Below are 24,502 nucleotides of genomic sequence, written 5' to 3'. Positions count from 1 at the left end.
CAGGAGTCAAAAATTAATTACTTTCCCATAATAAGAAGCAGCATTTCAGACTGCATCAGAAAGGAGAGTAGAGTAGTAGCACCATCTTTGCCAAACTTTATGAACTTGTTTCCTAATAATCTACATTACCATAATTGCTGCAAATATGTTCCAGAGTGCTATTCATAATTACCCTACACCACACTGGGAGGTAAACAGCAGGAGCAGCTCTGCAAGTAAATGAGGTCATGAAACTTAGGAATTAAACATCAAATTTATGGGAGAAAAGAATCAAGCTGCTGAAAATTACTTTTGTCTTTAATTTTTTTATGCTTTCTTTGTAAATAATACTGAGGAAAAAAATATAATTCCACACTACAAGCTTATACTCCTATCTGCGTCAGGGTGTGCAGTACTAAACTGACTGCAGTCAACAAACCTGAAATCCCAAAGCTATATTCAAAGGTTGGGGAGTTGATTTAGTAAGTTTGTTTATTTGTAGAGAATCAGAATTCAGAGAAGGAATGAAAACAGTGCAAACTTAACAGTAGGGTAGAGGTAATGCTGCAGGTAATGTAAGGTTGCAGGTACATCTGGGGAAAGAGAGGTTCTACCTTCCCTCTGCTCCATAGTGGACTCCTGGTGACCTGGGCTTGAGTCACTGAGGGTGTACAGTACCAAAGTTCTCATGCATTGGGAGTCCTTAATGCAGGCCATGGCTGTTCAGAGAGCCAACAGGAAAAGTCTGGTGTGTGTTGGGGGAATTGGGCCAAGGGTGAGAGGGAAGGCATATCACTGTGCTGGGATTTTTGCCAACACTGCAGAAGCAAAACAGGAGATAAAGGTGGGGGCCGATGTCCTTTTCAAGCTCTGTTTAATCCACAGCTGGTTTAAAATAACAGCAAACCTCAGATATGCTGTCAAAAACCTAGAGACTTAAATAAGGGACTGAGAAAGAAAAAATAGAAAACGGATAAAAAGAGAAAGATTCTTGGCATTCAAGTGTGGTTCTGTCCCCATGGGAAAGGAATGAAGACAGCTGGAAAAGAGTTGCTGAAGGAAAAAAAGGAATTGCTTCAGTACGAAAGCAGAGGCTGAAGCTCTCTAAATAAGAATCATCAGGAGACCGTCCAAAATACTTGTCTGCCAATACTCAAACTGTGTAGGCTAAAGAGTATATGTAATGTCAATCTGACAACCTTTAATACTTTCTCATAATAATGCTGTCATCTGCTTTTTGAAATGCACAAAAAATATGTTGTGGGTTTTTTTTTTTTTCCTTTTTTCCTTCCCTCCTTTTTGTTTGTTTGTTTTTTTGTGCTATAACTTTTCAGGTTGTAAGTATTGCAGTAACAAAGAGGAATGGCAGCTGAGCAGTGCTCTGTAGACCTCTGTAGCTCCATGTTTTGTTTCTCAGAGGTATGCCAGGTGACAGCAATATGCCAAAGGAAACTCAGCTGTTCCTTTGGAAAGGATAAGTGATCTTAATGGCTGCAGACATCCTTAATGAGTAGCTGTTGACCAGATAAAATACCTTATTCCAATATATTTTCACCTAGAGCAGGTATTCTTCAGTGATGTTTTGCATTAGTTGTTGGTCCATCTGTAATAAATTCCTGATGGCTAAAACTGAGTACCAGGAGTATGTGGAGAATTCAGGAGTTCATGGTGCCTATATGAAGTCCTTATGACTTTGTTTAAGATGAACTACATGAGGGAATGTCTGACCTTTATGTGGGTTTATACACCTGTGTGATATGTAATTCATTGAGACCTTTAGACTCATACATAGAAGTGTGTTGGTATTATTGAGTGTTATGTTGCTTGGATTTTCTGGTATCAAGAGGTAACTTGCACTAAATGAGAAGCAGTTTATGACCTTTATTGATTCTCACTTCTCCTCTATCTCCCTGGGGAAAAGTAATTTTTAAAAAGCCAACAACCAAAAAACCTATCTCAATCTCATTTAAGAAAAGCCTTGTCTTATACTTTAAATCTTCCTCATTTTGTTTTGGAACAGAAGATATACATCAGTGCTTTAGTTATTATTTTGATTGATGGCAAGTGTCTCTGGTTGTCCTGAATGTCAATAAATCTCATAATCTTACTTGCAATAGATAGGTAGAAATTTTGGTAGGGGCAAGTGCCATTATTGATGTATTGAATGGCAGCATTAGTCTGGTGTGATTTTTTTGTACAAACAAGATCCCTGATCCCAGAAATTTTCAGGCTTGTTCAGGCATCCATGAAACACTTCATATATGCTGTGACAGTCTGGAGAACAACTAATTTGTCATAAAATAAAGTCATATTCTTTTGCTGCTCAAGTGGACTCTTCTAACTTGTAATAGCCTTCTCTGTAATAATTTTAATAGAATTGTAAACAAAAGAACCACCCAGTTTCCCATTAAACTAGCAATGCAGTGTTTCCTACCACTACTGGTGCTTTGCCTAAGGTCTGAGGTTGAAGTATGACTTCTTGAAAGTGACCTGAGCTGTGAACAAGAAGTAAAGCCTCTCATTTCTTCTTGCTGGGAGAATTCAAAACCCTTGCAGTGGAGATCTAGAGAGGTCACCTAGTAAGTCCATTTGCTCTGCTTTCCCAGCAGATGGGAGTGGAACAATTTGGTATAACCTCTTAGTGTAAATTTAATTTGTTCTGTGAAAAATTATTATTCTGCTGTAATGAAAAATGAATCTCCAGTGCTGAAAAATAGAAAACTGGATGGAATTAAAATAACTCACAGTGGCACTCCTCATAGTAGGAGAACTGTGAATTCTTATTCTCTGCCTAATTTCCAGTATGTATGGAGGATTCTTTGAAAAATTATTGCTAGGTGCTTTTTTTTTTTTTAAGTGCAATATCTGCATAAAATACATTCAAAACGCATTTCTACTTCAAATAGGAGGCAACATTATTTTGCTTCTGAGCAATAATAGCAGATATGCAATACTACATAATTATAGTGAAGCATTTCTTGGAGTAGTAAATTGATTGTTTTTCCTGTGGTCTTTGTGTTGTAAATCACATTACAGATATGTATAGACGTGTTAGAATTACTGTGGATTGTTGCACACCACAAGAAATTTTTTCATGTCGTATGCAGTGGAGTTTGGGGTTTCCTTGATATTGTGATGGGTTTTGGTTTTGGTTGGTTGGTTGGTTTGTTTTTGTTGTTTTGCCTTTTTTTTTTTTTTTTAATTTTCTGCAGTTACTCTTTAAGTTTTTGATACTCTTTTCCCATCACAACGTGATGTCAGCAAATAATGAGTCAGTTCCCATATTTTTGTTGGCTTGTTTATTTGTAAGGGTTAGAGAAATGTGTGTGGGGGAACAATAATACCAAAGGAAGAGGACTGAATGCACAGGGCATGCAAGAGATTAAGGGGAGTTGATAGGAACTAAAAAAGAGAGTTGGAACAAACAAAACAAGAATCAGTTTCTTGAAGAAAGACCAACCTAAACAGTAGATACGCATCTGGGCACCTGGAACTGAAAATATGATGGAACACCTAGACATCCTTTCCATGCCCACAAAACTGTACCTCAGGACCTGAAAATTAAATGATGTGTGTGGTACAGGAAGTCTTTCTGTGCTAGGAAGTTGTAGAATCATCTGAAGTGCAGCATTGCCCTAACATGACTGTACTGTGCTCAGATCTGAGCTTATCATCACTCAACTGTGCTATGATTTGCTGCTCTACTTTGAGGTACCAGATTCAGTTGTCAGCCCCATATCTGTACTTCCACTCCCATTTCTGCTGACTGTACCATCTGGTAGATTTTGTCTCCCAATAACCTCTTTGCTTATTTTTGTCCCTGAAGTCAAATACAGTGATTTGGAGGATGGTATGGTTTTAATTATCACAGGAGATCTAAACAAATCTGTTCTGAGGTGTTATTGGGTGATGTAGCCTTTCTGAAGTTTACTGTGTTGCCTGTCCCTAGCACAGCATCATTTTTTGAATGATTCCTGTTAGTTGAGTGCTGCTAATGGAAAGGTGCTTCTTAAGGAAACATCATCCGTAACATCTCTTAATCTTCTATGTTTCTCTGCTGTGATTTCCTTTTCCTGTGCATGGTTCACTATTTAAGAAATTTAGGCACGAGTATTTTGGTTTTGACCTTGTGCCCAACATGTTGAGTAGGGAACAAGTCACACTCAACATATCGCTCAGTGTGACTGGGGAAGGAGGGAGGAGCAATGTCATCCCATGGAGGACAGGGGGAAAATGTACAAGGGGAGTGACAAAGGAGCTGCTATTCTCTTCTTGCCTTCCTCGGATGTGGCTGTTTTGACAGATGACTTGGAGCCATAGTATTGACTGATCCCAACTAATTTTCTGAACCCTATTGTTGGAAGAACTCAGCCGAACAGTTAATAAAACATTTATTTGATAAATAATGAATGAATCCACACAATCCAAAACTTTGAACTTCAAACTTTAAGATTGGCAGAATGGACAGGTGTAAGCACTAGAATTACTATAAACACAGGAAAGAAATGGAATAAAGAGGTTGTATACTTATTTCCAGTAAGTTTATATACTTTATATATATAAACTTCTTTTATATACTTATTTCCAGAAATGTTTTTATGGCTCTCAGTAAACCTCTGATTTCTTTAACTTTCACAAAAATTTCAGGGAAAAAGAGCAACTTTTTCATGTCTTCTAAAATAACTTTCAATAACTTGTCACTAGGTGGCGCTTTAGCTTTAATTTGTCTTCTGTTTAATGGCTATGATGAGAAAATGAACATCTAAAAGGATATTTTTATTTCTATAGCTGATAAGTAAAAATAAATAATTAAATTTCCATCTTCATTTGTGGAACTTGTAGAATTCAAAGGCAGCAGACATGTTTAGCTCCACATTTCTTCATGGCACAGGAACATTAAAAGACAGTAGGACACGAAGGCTGACAAAATCAAGTTAAAAAAAAGCCATTTGCCCGCAGCTCCCTGCCAATGGAACCCCACAGTATTTCACATGTTAATAAATATGCATAAAACCACTGAAAGAAACAGTCAGGGCCCTGAGCACATCTGCTTTCTCTGGGGGGCTTGGCTTGAGGCCAACTTGGGCTCAGTGCAGTTGTCTGGCCCTGAATCAAGGAGCTTGGGCGACGGGGTTGAGGGAAATAGCTGGGGGAACTTTGTGTGAGCCTGGCCCTCACACACTACTGTGCCTTATAAACTTGAAACAAATATAGACTGAACTTTAATAATGTATGAATGGTTCTTACCACCAAAACCATACCCATCTGTTAAAAATTTCTTTGTTTGATTTTCATATCTGGAAAAACCTGTAGTGAGATATTCTGAAATGGATAAATTGCTCAGTATTGGGAAGAGATGATAATCTGAATTATTAGTGTCCAGCATTACCTCTGAGCACAACCAAAGGGAACCATGCAGAACAATGTCCCAGGTACTACATGTTCTCGAGCAGAAGAATAAATAATATCTTGCTCTTCTACTACAGCTCTATCATTTCAAAGTGGCTGTTCATCTTAGTAAAACTTAGACCGCTCACGCCGGAAGAAAGAAATGCTCTTTCTATGCATCAATGAACAAACCAAAGATTTAGAGCTATTTGTGAATTAAAGAACATGTGAATTCAAGTTATACCAAGAAGGATGCTGAGAAAAACTGTTTGGGGTAAAGAGAATGAAGCAGTGGATAGGGGGAAGTTGAGGATATTGTGGAGCTTCCATCACTGGAAGTATTTAGGGCTAGGTTACACCATGGTGTAGCTGGCCCTGCCTTGCACAGGTGGTGGACAGGACCTTCCAGCTGCCGCCTATGATTGTGAACAGCAATACAAAATCATGGGTTTCATTTTTTTTCTGTACATATGTCTTTTTGAATATTTGTCTATTTGTTTTGCTTGCCCATTCTTTAACTGGTTCTCAATCTCCTCCAAGCAACAGAATTTTTTATTATGGACTTCATTTTCTTCCCTGCTTCAAGAGTTGTTGTTTTTGTTTAGAAGACTCAAGTCCATATAAAATCATAACAAAGTGAAAGGAACAAAGGTAAATGAGAAGATAAAATAGGCCTAAATATGACTAATATAAAGTTATGAGTTAATTGTCCATTCAATGTGATTTTTGCCACTAGCATGAGGAAGCACCAGGCTTTGCACTGACCTGGTTATCCAGCACTTGTCTGTGCCTCAGCCTGAGCCGGCTGGGGCTTAGTTTAACACTGTGAAGTGCTAAACTAAGCAGTGACTGCTGCCTGACCTGTTTTTGGCTTGAGTGATGGGAAACTGAGTGTGGTAAAGGCCAAAGAGAACCACTGTTAAACAAACAACAGCATGCTGGGGTATCAGGGCTGGGGGGGCATTGTTCAAACTTGACTGGTAAGCGAAGAGAAACACACCATGATAAAATGCATAAAAGATAATTTCAAGAGGATCTTTGGAATACCCAGCATCAACATCGTACTTCTCTCAGTTAAGGATTGAGTATGTGATAGTTGCTGTATGTACAACGTCCCTCCATCCAGCAGAAACCTCACAGGGAAGCCAGAAACCATCGACCTCTGGATGCAAGGGAGCATAGGAAGGGTAAGCACACATCAGAGAAAAGGGGTATGTAGTTGGAAGGGCTACTTTCTTCCTAAAGCAATTATTCCTGTATTATTAACATAGACTTTCTGTGTTAATTGGACAATATGGATTATTAAGCTATTAAAACATTAGCTGGACTGGCAATACATTTTGAACCTGCATGTGTGGTGCATTCCCTTTCATGCAAATGAAGATTTTAGTGGAACATAAAGTAAACAGAGATTTACTTTAGGTTATGGAGGCATACAAGGGAAAAATAGAGAACATTCTTAAGGTAGTAGCAGAACTTCAGTTTGGAGTATTGTTATCTGTTGATTGGAAAAAAAAGAAAATTACTCCTTTTGCAACCTTTTCTGTTGCTTCTGAACTCCTATATTACTCTGCATAATACAACAGAAGCTCATCTTGGTTAGCCTCCAGGCACTACCTAATGAGAAAGCACTGGTAAAATAAATAACTTATAGTGTCCTCATAAATACAGTTGATACTGACATATAAAGATTTTATACTCGGTTTTGGTTATTTTTTTATTTCTACAGAATGTTCTGTATTTGATATTCCCTTTTAAAGCTGCAGCAGTGAGGTTCATTGGACTGTGGGAAGGTCATATTTATACATAGAAAGCACATTTCTGTCTCTTGTGGCAGCAGGGAAAAAAGCTGAAAAACATAACCTATAGCCATTCTAGAGGCTTACAAGCTCCCACTAGTATTTGTAAGCAGTTTTTCTGAACAAAAATCCTCCTGATGTTAAAGTTTTTTTCCTTATTTTCAAAAATCTGACTCACAGCTGTCATGTGTGCGGCCTGGCGATACTATGTAAATGTCCAGACAAGATCAAGGGAAATCTCCTGAAGTAAAAATGTAGGCCAAATCTTCCACCAGAACTTAAGTACAGCAAATCTGACCTGAACTTCTTGCATTCCCTTTTATCTATAGTACAGACTTTAAAAAGATATTTAGATCACTGTCACTGGTTCCTCAAAGGTCAACAAGCTCTGCTGGAGCACTCCAAACCTGAGAGCAGCCTTGGTAGACAGGGGATATGCCATGACTTGGTGCACTCTTCCATTCCAGAAGTGAACCCTGTATCAACATTATCCAGACCTACAGATATAGATAAATTACGCCGGGAGAAGCACAGTTGGAAAGGAGATGGGTAGGGTAATCTTGTAGTTGAAACTGGGATTTGACAGAGCTAATTATTTGAAGCATGTCATTTACCATTTTGTCCCTTCAAGACTATCACTTATGATCCCTCTCTGCACTTCTGTGCTCTGGCATGACTTGTGGAAGTTTCTGGAGTAAATACTACTGCTACTACTGCTATTATTGCTTATCATTAGGAAATTGTCCTCATTTGGGTCAGGACAGGGTTAGTTTTCTGGTGGTAGCCATGAGGGGGTGGAACCTGGAGCCATATTTGTTATTCTAGTGTAGGTTTTTCTTCTATACTGCCAATCACTAGTGGGTGTGGAAGTACTGGATTCTTGTTTCTGAGGAGGAAGGAGGCTCAGGAGGAAGAAAAAGGGGACATGCAGACTCTCACAGTGATTTTGTCCTTTTCTGGGGGAGCAGGTGGTGAGCAGAGAAGCGGGGTGGCACTGGTCCCAACTGGATGGTTTGTCCATCATTGCTTTTCATTGTCTCAGGCTTGGGAAAAAAAATGTGGTGGAGGGAGTAGTGGGGAGGCACCAGCTGAGGTCACATTGCGTTGGACTTGGTGAGCATTTTCTGCATGAAAATCACCCTCTTTTTGGTATACTTTTGTAATTAATATTTTTGATGCTACTATGTTATCTCATGGCTTTTCCAGTAAATTGTTATCTCAACCTGTAATCTCTGCCTTTTGTCTTTCTCACTGGAGAGGACTGGGGAGAGGGTAGTGGCTGTGTGGGGCTTAAACCATGACAGAAATTAGAGCAATATTTTCAGCTGCTGTATCTGTGTTTGCATTGATGGGGAGACTCCATCAGTGTTTGCTGGGTGCACTTACAATGCTATACATCATACATACTTTCGGGCAGACAAGGTTATAGAGAGATAACCCATGTTTTCTAAATGCATTGTTTGAACACAAGGAATACCCAGAGCAGAATGACTCAGGTCTGCCTGATAGTGAGACACTTAATTTTCAGTGAATTTCTTTCAGTACCTTATTACTCACAATTGTATGTGGCATCAAAGCAGCCTATTTTTGGGTGTAGGTTTTGATGCAGTGCAAAAGGTTAATTTGCAAAATGTCTAACACATGATGTTTCATTTATTCAAGCAAAAATCTAGATTATATCCTATGAATTTAACGGAAAGGATTGAGTAAATATGCTGTTAAGAACAAAAATTCTCTAGTAGCCCTAAGTATTACAGGATAACCAGTCATTATAAATGGACTCAGCTTATCTGTTTGACTTGAGCTAGTATTAGGGGCATTTCCCCAATCTAAAGCAATCTATGTCTGGCTTGCGTTCTCCATGAGCTGAGCTCACTTCACTAACTCTTATAACTTTGATTCTTGTTTTATTCATCTCTGGTTACAGCATAGCAAAACATTTTAAGGCCAGCTGGATGGGGAGAAAGCCTTTTAATGAGATAATTACATTTTGTAGAGAGGTGCAACTACACTTCCTTAATGAAGATTGCGGGAACAAACAACACAAGTAAGTTTCTAGACTATGGTACATGGGTGATTCTGTACTAAAATTAATTATTTCTATGCAGATGAGAGGGAAGTGACAGATGAATATAGAGGATAAATGAACAAGTTTTTCATGTGCACACACTTATTGCTTTCTTTTTCAGAAAATGAAATAACTAGTCTTTTTTTTTTTAGGAAAAAATAAAATGTATGATAAGAATGTGCAATAAACTATCAATATTAAAATCATTTGCTGGCACTTTACTGAAATATGTGCTTCAGATGCTGTGATCAGTTCTGTAAATAATAGATCTGCTGTTTTGTTCAGTGTTGCTTATGCATCTTCTGTCCAGTCACCAGACATTTTTGATTGGTTTGGATAATTCCATTTTCCATTTCATTAATGTTCAGTGCGTGAAAAGTTCCCCATGAAGGCTTTAAGTGTGGTAGAGACAGAAAAAGGGCTTGTGTCAATCTGTAGAAAGGAGTCATATCTCAGACAGTTTAACAGCTACAGATCAATTTTTTGTTGTGAAGGTACCTATCAAATTTATAAGCACATATAGAGTTCAAAGAAAAAACTAAGACTAAGTGACTAAGACTAAGTATCCAGAGAGACTTTAGTCAAATTAGGGTGCCTGGTATCTCTTCCAGACATTGTATTGAAGGGCTTTTGCTTCTGTGCTCTGCAATTAGGCTAGCAAGGCAGAAAGTAAAACAGCATAAAACAAAGTGGATTTTCAGATGTTCTTTATTTTTAGACTGAAAAGATTTCTCATGAATATTATGATAGTTTCATTAGGTATATCATGAAGTTGGTTTTCCTAACATTTGAGGTCAGTTTTATTTTTTTCAGGCCACTGGGAAAATCAAACCATTGAAAAAACATTATGATATTTTTGGAACAAATTAAATATTTTTGAAAATTTTTATGGCATTTATTCATTTATCATAATTAAATGCAATTGTACTTGTACAAAGACTCTAAGTTAAAAGAAAGGAACACCTGACTGTATTTTCTAGAGCACCTGATTGCATACTTTCTAGTGTAGGAAACACTTGACATTTTGAAAATGCCATCCAAATCTTGCTTCAAATCCCCATTGGCAAGTTTCCATGATCACTTGAATGTTTATTTTTCTGTTTGCATCTTTAATTAGAAAACCACAGAATGGTTTGGGTTGGAAGGGACCTTAGAGATCACCTCGTCCAATCCCCCTGCAATGTGCAGGGGCTCACATTGCTCAGAACCCGACCCAACCTGGCCTTGAATATTTCCAGGGATGGGGCATCCACATCTTCTCTGGGCAGCCCGTGCCAGTGCTTCACTGCCCTCTTTGTAAGGAATTTCTTCCTAATATCTAGTATACAACTCTCCTCTATAAGTTTAGAACTGTTCCTCCCTGTGCTCTCACTCTCTGCCCATGTAAAAAGTCACTTTCTCAGCAAGCTCAGATGAGCACATCTGGCACACACATGAGCCTTTTAAGCAGTAACAAGAAATACTGCATTTTCTATCACAACAGGTCTGATTTAAATGCCAAAAGATTCTGGAGGCCATACCTTGAAGCAGCTAGGCACTGGTGGGGTTAGGCTTGCTGGTTGTCTCACAGCCCGCATGAGAACAGCTCTCACCCAAGGTGCAGATGGTGACGCTGTTGGCAGCTGATTTGCATAAAAAGGAAAAACCTTCACACCACACCTGGGTGATATATGTGGAAAGTCAGGTTCTCAGTGTGCCCATCAGGCCTGAACTTTTTATTCGGTGAGTAGGATTCTTAAGCCATCGTGGTCTCTGATGAATTCCCTTCACTATATATTGCATACAGTTGTAAGAATACAAGCCTAAATAACCACATTAAATAACTCTTCAATTTTGCTCACTTTTATTTATCATTACTTCTTCTCCTGGCACGAGCACCCTCACCTCAAAGACCATTTTTTGTGATTTCAAAAATATTCTTTATACCAGAAGGGCTAAGTTGCTTTCCCCCTACTGTGTAAGTTTACTATGAAAGCAAACATCATAGAAAAAACCTTTGTGTGAGGTAATTAATTGAGTATCTGCTGGAATAATTGTTTGTTGAAGATAAAATGGGAGGTCAGCAGACTTCATTGACATCAGAGAAGGAGTTAGAAGAAACTGGATTATGTGTTGGTGTTAAGCAGTACGTGTACAAAGACTGGACCTTCCATGGCCATTTTAAGCCATAGAAAAAGACTAAAATTTATGACTCAGGGGAAGATTAATGAAAGACCTTAAGTAAAAAAAAAATTACTGTTGAGAAAAAACAGGGATGGACTGAGAGAGCTAAATATACTTTGGCAATTGAAGCATGCAAATATATAATAAAGCAAGCAAGAGAAGAAAATGAAGTATTCTTAGCTTTTGGACTTTATTCCATAAACACAACCCTCAAATACTAAAGTATTGGAAAAGAGAGGAAATACAAAGGGCCATTCTGCCCATCAGCACTATAAGGTAATATAAATGAATATATAATACAGAAAGAAAATGAAAGAGTAGCAGTACAAATTACAGTTTGCTGATGGATGTTCAAAGTCCAAGGAAGCACATTAAGGATTTACCACCATTTGTGGTTATTCTGGCACTTTTTTGAAAACTACAGAAGCCAGCTTGAACTGTCCCAGCTATATTTCAGGGCAACATTTACATTCTCCTCATCTACCTTTTACTTGCAGTTTCTTTTGAAAAATTATCCTTTTCTTTCCTGTCTCAAACCCAGCCTTGTTATGTTGCAAAAATAAAACAGATGTCATGGACTTTTGACCCTGAGGGTCAGAGCACTTCAGACGCGGCTGAGACAATCCATACACATTAAGCAGAAAATTCCAGCTGAAGTGAACTCAGAGGTAAAGTCTTACGATTATAAAAGTAGCTGATGCTTAGTAGAACAGCTCAGGACTCACACCAAGGAAAGGGAAATGCTGGCCCCATTCAAGTTGGAGAGTAGTTCACCTCTCCCTTTCGTGAGGGCAGGGCTTCCCTCTGCAGGATATCATCCTATGTCTTCTCTATTCTGTATTCTCTGTTCCTGTAGGTGATCCCTGAGCCAGAGTCTGTGTGACCTGGCATGTCCAGGTGGTGCCATGGGCTGCCCAGTGTGCTGCAAAAGCCCAGTGGGGTCCAGAAGCAATTAGTGTTCTTCCAGAGTGAATTAGCTCTGCTCATAGAGCTCAGAGATCTGCTCTGCTAATTAGCCTGGATTCAGCACAGTCATGATGCAATGGTGTTCTTGCTCTCTTTGGGTTTTTTTTGTGCTTATTTGGCACTGGGGCGCTTATTAATGGTGCTAAATTGCCCTGTACAGATGTCTACAAAGCAGAACATTCCCCACTACCTGCATGAGTAACCAGGAACTTCACTTGGTAAGTGTCTCTCTACATTCCTCGGTGGTGTTATGAACTGTTTGTCTCAGCCCAAGAGCTTTTATCATTAGTGGTGACTATTGTCTGAAGATCGTTCTGGTAACAGACTGTTACTTTGGTTGCTTCACTGGGCTGAAACTCTGTTACTTATAAGGCTTAGTCACTGTGTAAAACAGATGTAACTTATTATCCTGGGAACCATTCAGGATTCAAAGACATGCATGTTTCTCGTGAAATGTGGAGGTTATGTCAAGTCTTCAGAACCAAGGGAAAAAATACTTGTTTTTTATTTTTCGAAAGTTAATCATGCATTAGGGTGCTAACAGTAAAGCTGTATGAATAATTGTTTTTATCCCTTGGCAGATGAATGAAATCTAAAAGATTATTCAGGTCAAACTTCAAAGCAAGTCTATTTGGTGAATCAAATATGTTTCATTCTCATGCTGTCCATTTTTCAGCAAATAAGGGAGCCAAAAGGATAAGTTGCTGAGAGAAGCTGCTGACCTTTCACAGAACAGAGAGAAGCCGAGATCTGATCTCCTTGGAAGTCTCCCATATCATTAGACAGTCATCAGAGAAGGGCTGTCTCTGTCACCTCAAGCATATGCTACTTAAAAAAATCAGGGAAGAGTTGGAAAACTTGATTACGGCTCTTGCTTGTGGCCTGACCTTCTATGCATTTTATCTTCTTATCGCTGAGCTTGAATAGATAACAACACTGCACTCAGATATTTTGTTATGTCATTATCCCCCATTTGCTTTTGTGCAAGTGTTCTATTCTAATGAATTAAGCTTAGAGAGGTATTGAAAATAAACTGGGGAGGAATTTAGGGTAAGATTTTTTTCATCTTATGGTGTATATGGCTTATGGTCTTCCTACTTGCTTTCAAGTTCAGTATTAATAAGCTTATAAGCATTCCTACAGGCATTTAAACACCTAAATCTGCAGAATTTATAAATTCTTCTGATGAAACTGAGGGAATCTTGTTCTAACAGTCTCAGATAATTCTTTTACAGTGTTTTCCTGAAGTGAAAGAAACATGGTGCTATTTTTCACCAGCTTTATAAATGCGTTTACCTTAAACTGTGTCATCTTCAGATTTCTTTTGTGACCAGTTTCAATTCCCTGGCAATCATACACTCAGTATAGTAGCAAGTTTTGTAATTTGTGAAGTCTTTAGTTAATATTTGAGCTGAAAGAATGCTTTTCATTTTTTAATAAGAATTTTCACTTGCTCTGTTGGGAAAAAAAAAAATCTTGTGTTAATCCTGAAAATCCTGATTCTGTTTATAGTCTGCTGAAAAGGCCTCAGATTTATTTCATACCTCGCAGGCACAACAGAAATGTTAAGAGCAGAGGACCTACCATCTTACTCATTTGGACTCAGCCTGTCTCTTCTGCTACACCAGGAATGCAAAGTGGCTGCTACTTGGACTGCCTGTGTTGGGTCTGAGTAAATAACACATTTCCTCAAGCAAATGCAGTAGTGTTTGTAAGGAATGGCTCTATATTTGAGAGGGACTTAAAATACTAGTTTTACAGTAAAGGTTTTTTTGGACAGGAAAGGTGATTATTAAAACATACATTGTCTCTTTTATTGGATTTTAGATGGAATACCAGCTTCTGTCTCATTGCATATTTAATTTTTCTCATGGCATAGGAAAAGAGAGGAAAAAGTGAATCTCACAGATTTTACTTTAGCAGTCTTGAGAAGCCATAACCCGGAGATTTTAGGAAAAACGAATTTTAAGACTCTTAGCCACTCAGCCAACAAATCTAAAATTGTCTGGACTACTCTCACACTTTCCAGTCCAATTGCTTTCAGGACTGACCACACAGTTCAGTTTCAGAGTGAGTGCAGCTTAGACCTTTGGGAACAGCACAGCTCAAAGCACAGAGGTCTCTGACCTTTTTCTTGTTGCATCAGACACTTGTTCTCACCTACTGTCTAAGACTTTGGATTCAGGAGCTTTCTGCTCTATTTTATTCCTTGCTACTATACTTCCAGCTTTGAAATAGAGAGGAGAGAGTTCTAACCTTTGAGGACACCTTTGTGCTACTATGCCCTGTTAGTAAAATTTATGTTAAATAATGCAAAGTTCCATATTGAGTGCACCTGGATTGCTAGTCCCGGACTGGAAATAATGTTACACAAAAGGTAATAAAGGAAATACGTTTGTACACAGTTTGAAGTATGAGGAAGGACTTGAAGATATTAGCATTTACAGGATTTCTTCTGTGACAAGGGAAAGATAATCATGCTAGAGGTGTAATCCTACCTTCTTCCAGACCTGGGATTTTGACTCAGGACTTTACCTGGGGAAACAGAGCTCTCTTTGTTGACTTGTTCGCTGTAACACCAGGTCAAACAGAGCTCTGACTTCCAGCTGGATAGAGAGAGGTGAGGATCAAAGGAAATGGAAGGATTTGCAACAAAATGTACAGGGTCTAGGAGACAAAGCTGACATAAAGTCGGGATCAAGAGAAACCTTAGGCTTGACACTTTGAAATTCTTGTTTTATCTGACTATTTTTAAGGCTTGCATGGTCTAAAACCACCTTTAGTTGACTTTCTGGAAAAAGAAGCTTCTTGATTTGATCCCTAGGTGGCCAGAGTGCTACTTGCTGGATATTAAGGAGGAAACCAAAGGTGATATTTTGCTGTGAAGATAAAAGCATTTTCAGTAAAAAATCCAACACTGACAAAAACTGGCAGAACGCATTACTTTCTAGCCAGGACTTTTTCTGTCCCTACATCAGAGAGAAAAGAATGGAAAGTGTTATGGTGCTGCCTCTTTTTCCTACATGAGAATTGACTGAAATCTCCTCCCTGAAGAAGCATCATGCTGTTTTATCAGTTACAGGCGCAATGCATGAAAGCACAAAGGATTTAACAACGACACATTTAGCACTTTAGGTCATTTCTGCTATGAATACTCTGAAATTCGTAAAGTACTGAGGAAGACTTTCTTTTAGTGCTAATTTGAACCATCAATAAATGAAATATTCAAAATGTGTGTAACAATTAAGACTGTATGTGTTGACTTGAATGATTAAAACCCCTAAAGCAACTATAATTAATGTTAATTAATTAATTCATAGGTGGCAATATAAAATGGCAAGTTCTTTCATTTTGTAGTTTTGCTGTTAGAGCGTGGTAAGTAAAGAGGGTTCCCAAAAACTTAAGTACATGGAATCACAGGCAGTACCAATATATGCGCTTGGAATTCATCTCAAGTAGCTAAGAATATTTATGCAAGGGTAGGACAGTGAAGAATCAATTTAGGTAAAGTGCTCTGTTGAATAACTGTGTGTTTAAGGTTGAGCAGATGCCTGAATGATTGCTGCATCCAGTCTAAAGGACATAAGGAGATATTTGCTGCTGGTTTTCAGTGTAAAATCTACTATTGCTGCATGAAGAAAAAAAAGGGGGATTATTTTTGCGGTACCTTTCACTTCTCCAGCAGCTGCATTTTGTTCAGTGCAAGTCACTTTGCAATGCAGACTGTTCCCTGCAGAATTTTTGGAATTGTGACGCTCATGCTCTCTATCCTGATTAAAAGGTGGCAAGGCCACACAAAGTTTAAATCAAAGCAGATCAGTAAAATTTATCCCAAAAACAGTATAAGACAAAGGAAAAGAGAAATACTGGGAAGGAGAAGAGATAAATATAAAAAGAGAGAAGGAAGATGGGGGTGGGTTTTGTAGGTCCTTATTTGGGAAATAGAAAGTCTTTTGTATTAGAAAAAAATTCAGTAGAAAATACTGTTTCTTTAAACCTTTTTTTTCATTTTTAAATGAATCTTCAATTTCTAGTCTGTGTTTCTGTGGAAAGAATCAAGGAGAATTTTTGTTTTAGAGGTGGATAACAGATTAATGTTACAGATGTTTATCTTCTTTTCTGGAGAATTAAAAATGGGCACGACTCTAAGAATTTAGATATGCAATATACATAATTGCATAGTTCTGGCCACAGAGAGGAAATTTTGTTCTGTGATCAAAGGACTACTTTCTATCCAGTGAGATACAGATGATGCAAAAACCCAAAAAGATTGATAACCTTTAATTCTGGTGAATGAATAAGTGAGGGTATGTCTTGCAAGGCAAAAGATAACTATAGAGTACATTCACTCTACTTCATGAGTGGATGGAGACACTTTGGTCCTTGGTAGCACTGTAATGTTCATTTTCCCTTTGTTTTAGTATTAAGTGCAAAAAAAGCAACTGAATACTATATAGCTTTGGAATGAAAAACAGACAAAAAAATTTCTTATGAGAGGAAATACATTTTAGTGTATTGCACAGGGTGAATGCTCAGCAAAACAGAGCTGGAATCACTGAATCAGACCTCTCTGTGAAAGTGCAATGAAGGTCAGCATTGTAATGATGGGAAATGCAGCTGATTATTCCCTTGTATTTCACTTCTGGAACTTAGGGCTGTGTATCCTAGAGAGGCTGAAGAAAAACGTAATTTGCAGAATGACTCACTGAAGAGTCACTTAGATATTTCAAGTAAATGTCACATTCCAATGTGTTCAGAGGTTTGCAAAGTGAAAAGAAACTCTAAGAAACAGGAGGTTGATTGTAAAACCTCTGCTGGTGGAAATGGAGTCAGTCAAATTCTTAAGACAACTCTCCCTGCCCCCATTTTGAGTTGTAAGTATCCACTACAAAATGAATCTTTTCAACAGCTCAGTTTTCTCAGTGGAATATTATGGAGAGCAGCTTGTGTGTATGTGTAAGGGCTGTGTGTGTGAAGCAGTCAGTTTTCTCCCACATGATTATCACAGATCTTAATTACCACGTTTCCCAAATCTGGCTGATGAGGTGGTTTAGTTCGTTGTGTATCCATCTGAAAAATGTTTTTAGGTGGTCAATTTTTTCATTAGAGTTCTTTTTCTGTGTTATTTTACATATTTTTACAGTGTTTTGCCTTTCAGATGCTGTAGCAAGAGATAGTGTACACTGTGGGTATCACTACAGTTGGAACTCAAAATTCTGACCAGTCCTGATAAAGGTAAAGTATGCACCATGTACTTACTTACTGTGATTTTTAATAATTATTAAAAAAATGAATTGACTTTCAATAAGCAAATTCTTACTGCTTTCTAAATACCTTTGTATTCCTACAATATATTCAGAAGCATGCCTACATCTGGATATATGTAAAAAAATACATGTATTCATTTTTTTTAATGTATGTGTTTATGTAACCTTTGTGCTATTTTATCCAGGAGATCTATATATAATTATCTACACAGAGTATTCAGTTTCTCATCTCTAGCAGATTAAAAGAGGATCCATTTAGGTACAAGTGGCCCAGTAGGACCTACAAGGTGATGAGGTGCATTAACACTTCCAGGCAATATCACAGAGAATGGAATTAATGTGGTCAGCCAAACATAACTTTTCACTTGTTTCATTGATGTAACAGGTGAAAATTAACATAGCTGTGGTTTTCTATTTAGATATGGATTGTAAAAAAAGTATGAATTGTATAAAGGAGAGATGTCAGGTGACCTTAGTCTCATTCTAGTAAAAAGTGCAACATTGATTCAGCAAAGAAGTGACAATTTAAAACATATAAATACACAAGTTAATTCCACTTCCGGTTTCATTGCCTCAATTATGCTAGAAAGAATTTAATCTAAAGTAAACATATGAATTTTGACTACCCTATCCCACATTTGCCTAGGAGACTGGTATTTACATGTGATATCTCCATTTGATACACTCTTTTGAGAAAAGAGTAGGATCTAGATTTTAGCTGAAGGAAACAGAAATCTAATAGTGAACATTTATTCCTATTTAAAGTGACTTGGTTGGCTCATGCCCTGAAGAGTGATGTTTTGTATTAGATAACAATAATTGGTTTTAACAGGTCATTCTTTTTTTAATTTTCATGCCAGCCAAAACCATTCACTGTATCAAAGTCTGACAGCAGACCTTAAACTTTTATGCTTTGAAAATCTATTTTATGGGCTGCATGGAATTTTTTTTCTCTTAGATGAAAATGTGTAACAGAAAGTAATTGCTCATACCTCTCGTCATAGAGAAATTGGCCCAACCACTAGAAATGTAAGTCACAGACAGGTTGGGAGTTTCACTGTAGTATCATTCACCCTTCACCACTGATCACAGCATTCAGCTTTTATGTTTAGATGCCTTCACAAAACAGCAATATGTTTTGAGATATTGATACTGTTGGATGTATTTAGAACTTGGTTTGCTAACAGAAATGAGGAAGAGTCAGAACGGCAGCTAGGTAGGAGGTTGTTACATCTGAAATAACTTGCAAATTTCCTCAGGCTTTTGATCTGTAGAGAGGGCTCCTCTCTAGAGCAGAAGCAATTTCAAATGGATTAGCAACAGAAATTCAAAATGAGCAGAACCGAGATTCTAACCTGTGAATTCAAAGCACAAGTATATTTATTTGCAAGTTCTGGTCCTGAATGAAACAAATAAAAAGAAATACCAAAATAATTACAAGATTTTTAAACTTATAATACACATATTTTCATCAATATATAAATGTAAAATGTATAGAAAACAGGGTTTTGGACAGAGTTTTTGGACCTAAGAAGCAGGGCTATGTATTTTTTGTTAAGAATCAAGAAACAGACCCCTTCCAATTCCCACAGCCTGTGCTCTAAGAAGCCTGAGAGTTTACCAGAACAGAAAAATATGATTTTATTTTTAGCTTTCAACATACATACAAGATATGTATCCATAATTAACACCAGTACTATTCAATATGAATTACAGATGTGCAGCATTCATTTTGACTTCTATTGCTGCTACTGTTCTTCTCAAATGTTATGTTCAGGTCAATACAGAATATCTTTTATGCTTTGGTGCTCCAGACGTGGAGCTGAAATTGTAGCTGTTTTCTTCCCTTCCCATCCCATTCTCCATTGCTTCTTCTTCTCCTCATTCCCTTGAAAAGAGAAATAAGGCAGAAACCTGGGTTTGGGATATTTCAGTTAGGATGCCTACATTGTACCATCATATATCTTGTCACCAGAATTAGATGTCAAACCTGCAGCAAACTACAGAATTTTGTCTTTTAACTTATTTTTTGGAATAGGCTCTGTGGTTGGTGTTTGTCCATCTCTGTTCATGTTCTGACTACCACTAGTCTTCACCCTCACAGTTTGCTGGTGCAGGCATGCATTTGTACCCCAGTTAATTTTCCACAGTCTGAAAAGCTGTGAAAAGTAAGGTCATTTATCATGTTACCATTGCTACATTCTAGTAAACCTTATGCAGGTGCTTTAATGTTCTTAATGGCATCTTTCTGTAACAGAAATTAAAACATACTGTCTGGTAGCTCTGTGAAGAATGTTGGCAAGAACCCTTCAGCAGTTTGTCATTTAAAGACATTATTTTCTTTTAGTCATATGAAGGTTATGAATTCTCACAGCACATACAATTAGAAAACTATAGTTGGCCATAATAATTTCAACTATGATTAATGTTTAGTTCTAGAATTATAATGCAAAATACATTTGAAGGCTTATTTAGACCACGACAAATAGCTTTTTTAATGGAAAACACATTGAAAGTAGTTTTATTTCTGGACTGTAGAAATAAAACAGTGGACTGATGATATACTTGATATATATGAATGATGCAAAGTTGGCTTGCAAGTAAATCTAAGGAAGCTTGACCTAAAAAGTCCCTTATGGTCTTGTGCTGAAAAGTACTTTGATATGTTTTTGGGGGACCTGAAACAAATTCTCAGGTGTTTTTAAGAAAGAAAAAGCAAATCTATTTCTGAGATGCTGTTGAGCTTTCATTAAAATACTTGCATACTATGTTACTTCTGGGGTCCTTATTTTTTTTCCAAAAGAACAAGCACAACATGCAGGATGAAATATCAATTTGGTTTGTTTCCCTCCTGCATATTTTTAGCAATGCAAGTCACTCTTGAGGAAAAAAAACTTAACTATAATGGCACATCATCCACAGACTGAATGAGCAGAGTATAATGAATGATTAATTGTGAGGGCTCACTGCTGTGGAGGGAAGTTCCGCAAACCAAAATATTAAAAATTATCGTCTCATTTTTGCAGATTTCTAATTAATAAGTGAAAGTCGTAAGTGAAATATTTCTCCAGCACAAAAAGCCCTTTGCAGTTCCTGGTAGACAGGAGAGAAACAGAAGTCATGATTTCAAATTTACTTGAAGTCTGCACACCTCTGGGCAGTGTGATAATAATGTTTGTACCCCCATCTATCTTGAAGCTGATCTAACTACCTGCAGAAAACCTGGGGCACATTAAAGGCTCTGTCACTGAAGGTCTTTGAAATCCTAACAGACTTGGTGAGGAGTGTGTTACTGGCGTAGCAAGGAAACATGCACAGAAGAAACACTTGAGTGCACCTGCAGATTCAAAAGAGAACACGGCTTATAGTGCTGCTGAAGAAAACTGTTGAGTGAAATCACTGAAAGGCAAGGCCTAAGAAAATGGGAAGATTTGACAAAACAGTTCATGTATCTTGTAGCTGAGGATACCTAGAACAGACCTCCAAGAGTCACACCCTTCCCCTTCACTCTAAATTGCTAGCAATTAATCCACTTTATTTGGAATTAATGTTTTTCCTAAAATTTAATATATAATGACTTTCAATACTATTAAGTGGTTTTTCTGCATTAATTTAACTGCAGAAAGAGATATGATAAAATTTCCACTGTCATCCAAATACATCCTCTTTACTATTCTACCAAGGATGGGCAAAGAACAAGAGCTCTACTATTTTTTGTTTTATCTGAATTGCAGTTATTATAATTGGGTATCTTCTACCCAGTGCCAGATATTTTTGTGTTTACACTGTGATATTTTGGATTGTTTCTGAAGATAATGTTTGGCATTTTTTACATTGTGACATCTAGTTTGACTCTTCAGACCTCATTTGTAAAAAGCAAGATTGTCTTTACAGTCCCAGGAATATTTTGTACTTGAAAGTACTCAGATATTTTTCTTTTGGCCATCTGTCTACAACTGCTTACTCAAATCAGTGCAGCCAAGGTCATCTTGCGTTTATTGTCTAAGGCTGTCAAACTCATTTTCAGCCTTGTCAAGTTCAGCCTTTGCTTTTCATCATTGTGCAAAGGGGACATTTAGTGTAAGTGTGGTTCTGTTGGCATTTCTTTCAGTCCCCTTTTTGACTTACTGCTTTTTGTGCCGTTTATTGCTCTGTGACCATTCTTGGTGTATTTTAAAATATAAATTATGTTCTTTCTCTTCTTCACTGTTTCTTACAACCTCCAATGCAACCTTAAACCGCTTTCAGCAAAGCAAATAGTTACAGTATTTGATTTGCTGGTTACTGTTTCATATGAACAGAATTCAGAAATCTGATCAGAGTACTTTGAAAAGCAAATGGCATAGTTCAGGCTCAGAAGGTGGGAGCAGTTCTCTAACATCTCTGAATGCTTGTTTTATCTCTGATTATTCTTGGATTTTGAACAACAATAAAAAGTCACTGAGAAAAAAATACTTTACTCTTAAGCATCATAGTTAGGATATTTAAAAACGCTCTACAAAAAATATAAACAAACCAACAGTTTGTGCATCATGATGTAAACATGCATAATTTGTCTAGTTCATCACTGTCATGCTTGTATTATGCTATTTGTGCTGGTTACCCGGAGACAAACTAATCTAAGCTTATCTATAGCACAGTGGAAGTGACTTACTGCAATTTTTTCTCTGGATCTCTGGATCCAAAATAAGGTTGAGCCCAGGTGCCATGTAGAACTGCAATGACTAGCACACAGTGCTTGGCTGCTTCTTGAGTAACTCTTAAGGACACATGGTGGTTGCTGCAGTTCAAGCCATGCAACAAATTACTAATCAGAGAGTATTTTTTTCTCCTTGCTTTGAGGAATTTTTCAGGAACATCTTCCGGGATGCTGTTTCACCCTGAAACTTTCAAATGGTGCATTCAACTGAAAAGTACTTATCATTTTGTAGAGCTTATTAACCCCCTTGTCATAGATTTCAATAAAAAGTTTTGTCCTTGTTGACACAGAGTCAATTGTACATACTGCTACATCTTTTTCACTTCATTTTCATAATATAACATTCTGAAACTTCATCAATGACCTTGAAAATATGGTTCTGCACTGATGTGGTTTTTTTCTCCTCTAGGGAGCTTTTGTCACTACCTCAACAGACCATTCTGGAGGTGAAAATGTGGAGCTGTTTCAGCTGCTCCCTCCCTTGTTTGCACTGCCAGCAAGGTCAGGTGCTACTTATTGCTGATGCATTTCCTATACAAGACCATGAAATGGAGGAGGGACACCCAGGCAGCTGAGTTTTCAGGATTTGAAGGCACAACATGGGTCCTCACTGCACCAAAGGGTTTTGCCCCTGTTTCACTACACTAGGTAGTCCAACCCAACATGTCTGTGCTCCAGGGCAACTGCCATCCCGTCCCACCCCATTCCCTCATGGGGATACTTTGATTTCCTACAACTTTGGGAGGCTGCACAAATGAGGGATGAAAAACAGAGATGTACTGAAGGGGCGGCAAGGCAAGACACTTATGCTGTTCCCAGAGGAAAACAAAAGCCATGCAATGGATTGATCATGTGAACAGCTTGCAGATCCCTGAAGAGCAGAAGAGGGAAGGAAGGCAGGAAAGGGATGACTTTGAAACGAGTCTGGATTTTGCTCATGGAGCCACTTGGGAGCCGTCTCCTGGTGACAGGCAGCCCCATGAGGCAGATAAACAGCTGCAGCACTTTGCTCAGTTACGCCTCTCCTGGGCCTCTCTTCCCTACCCTTCTGGGCTGTCAGGGCAGGGAAGGAAAGGCTGTGTGTGCACCCTGGAGTACTCTCGTGAGGGTCAGACTTGTGCTCTTAGGAACCAGCACCAAGGTGGGCTGGTGTGTTGGTGCTCTTGGAGACAGAAACCTCATGCCTAATTCCTCTTTTGCTTGACAGAACTGATGTCTACTGTCTCACTTTCCTAAAGTGGTATTTTGAATGTTTGAGATCAAAGAACCAGAAGGAAGCAAGGAGCCTGTGTGCCTGACTCATCCAGACTGAGGAAGTCAGGGGACATCCCAAGTGTCATTCGGGGGCTGGGTGACAGAAAATTGCCTGGGACAGGGACTGCTTCAATGTTTTGCATCAGTGAAGAGCTTGAATGTAACTGATCAGGTGTCCAGGCAGCAAAGACTCAAGTTTGGGATTGCCTTCTCCCAGCCAAATGCCCTAAAAACTAGAATTCTGGGTCTGATTCACATTTCTTTTCCAAATTGCCTTTTGGGATTCTTTCTGGTGTGGTACAATGGCCTTAAAGGAAACCTCCTTTACTTGAATAATCTGTAAGGATTTGCTTATTTCCTAAGAGGAGGTTTGAGGGGGTTCAGAGATCCTACCCAAGGCCAGGTGTCCCTTCGTACTCATTGGTCTTTTTACCTCCCAGGGCTGCAGGATTTCCTGGCTGCTGTTCCAGGATGTAAAGAGCACCCCGAGTTGATTTTCCAGTCACTAGGTAATAGGGATTTGGTTTTTGGTTTCATTTTTTTGAGTGAATTGGAGGCTGCTATAGGATGTTGTGAGTTTTGCACTTGTTTTCCTTGCCTTGATTGTCTCTTGAGAGACAATCTCAGCCTCCTGGGATTTTGTTGTAGGCAACACTGGATTTTTATATCTAGGCATGTATGTTTTTGTAACTAATTTTGTGGAGAGACTGTTCCTTGGGTCTTCAGGTAATTAGAACTATTTTTAGTGTCTTCTTCAAAGCAGGATAGCCAAGTTCAAATTGGGTGTTGGTAAGAACCACCAGATCTGCTTTTCCTTGAACCATGCCCAAGCATTGTCATGGGCCAAAATGATACCAAAGAATATGCCAACAATTAAATAATGTGGATAATTATGGCCAAATGTCTTGATGCTGTTTAA

At 38.2% G+C, this 24,502-nt stretch overlaps 1 long non-coding RNA gene across 2 annotated transcripts in view; it reads left to right on the top strand.

Annotated features, from left to right (window-relative positions):
• Positions 1–9,100: 9,100 nt before the first annotated feature.
• The window catches only part of LOC125326558, a 65,043-nt gene continuing 49,641 nt past the window's right edge, over positions 9,101–24,502 (top strand). Inside the window, exons 1-4 of one of the 2 annotated variants that reach the window (XR_007203897.1) lie at positions 9,101–9,213; positions 11,939–12,065; positions 12,524–12,581; positions 17,522–17,598. This is a non-coding gene — a long non-coding RNA (uncharacterized LOC125326558). Of the gene's footprint in view, positions 9,214–10,723; positions 10,957–11,938; positions 12,066–12,523; positions 12,582–17,521; positions 17,599–24,502 lie in introns of those variants that run through there. The other variant, XR_007203896.1, reaches the window with a different exon arrangement.

This window comes from Corvus hawaiiensis, chromosome 5, assembly GCF_020740725.1.
Source record: "Corvus hawaiiensis isolate bCorHaw1 chromosome 5, bCorHaw1.pri.cur, whole genome shotgun sequence".
Classification (NCBI taxonomy): Eukaryota; Metazoa; Chordata; class Aves; order Passeriformes; family Corvidae; genus Corvus; species Corvus hawaiiensis.
The sequence above is the reverse complement of the archived record's forward strand: the minus strand, read 5'-3'. Positions and strand labels throughout refer to the sequence as shown.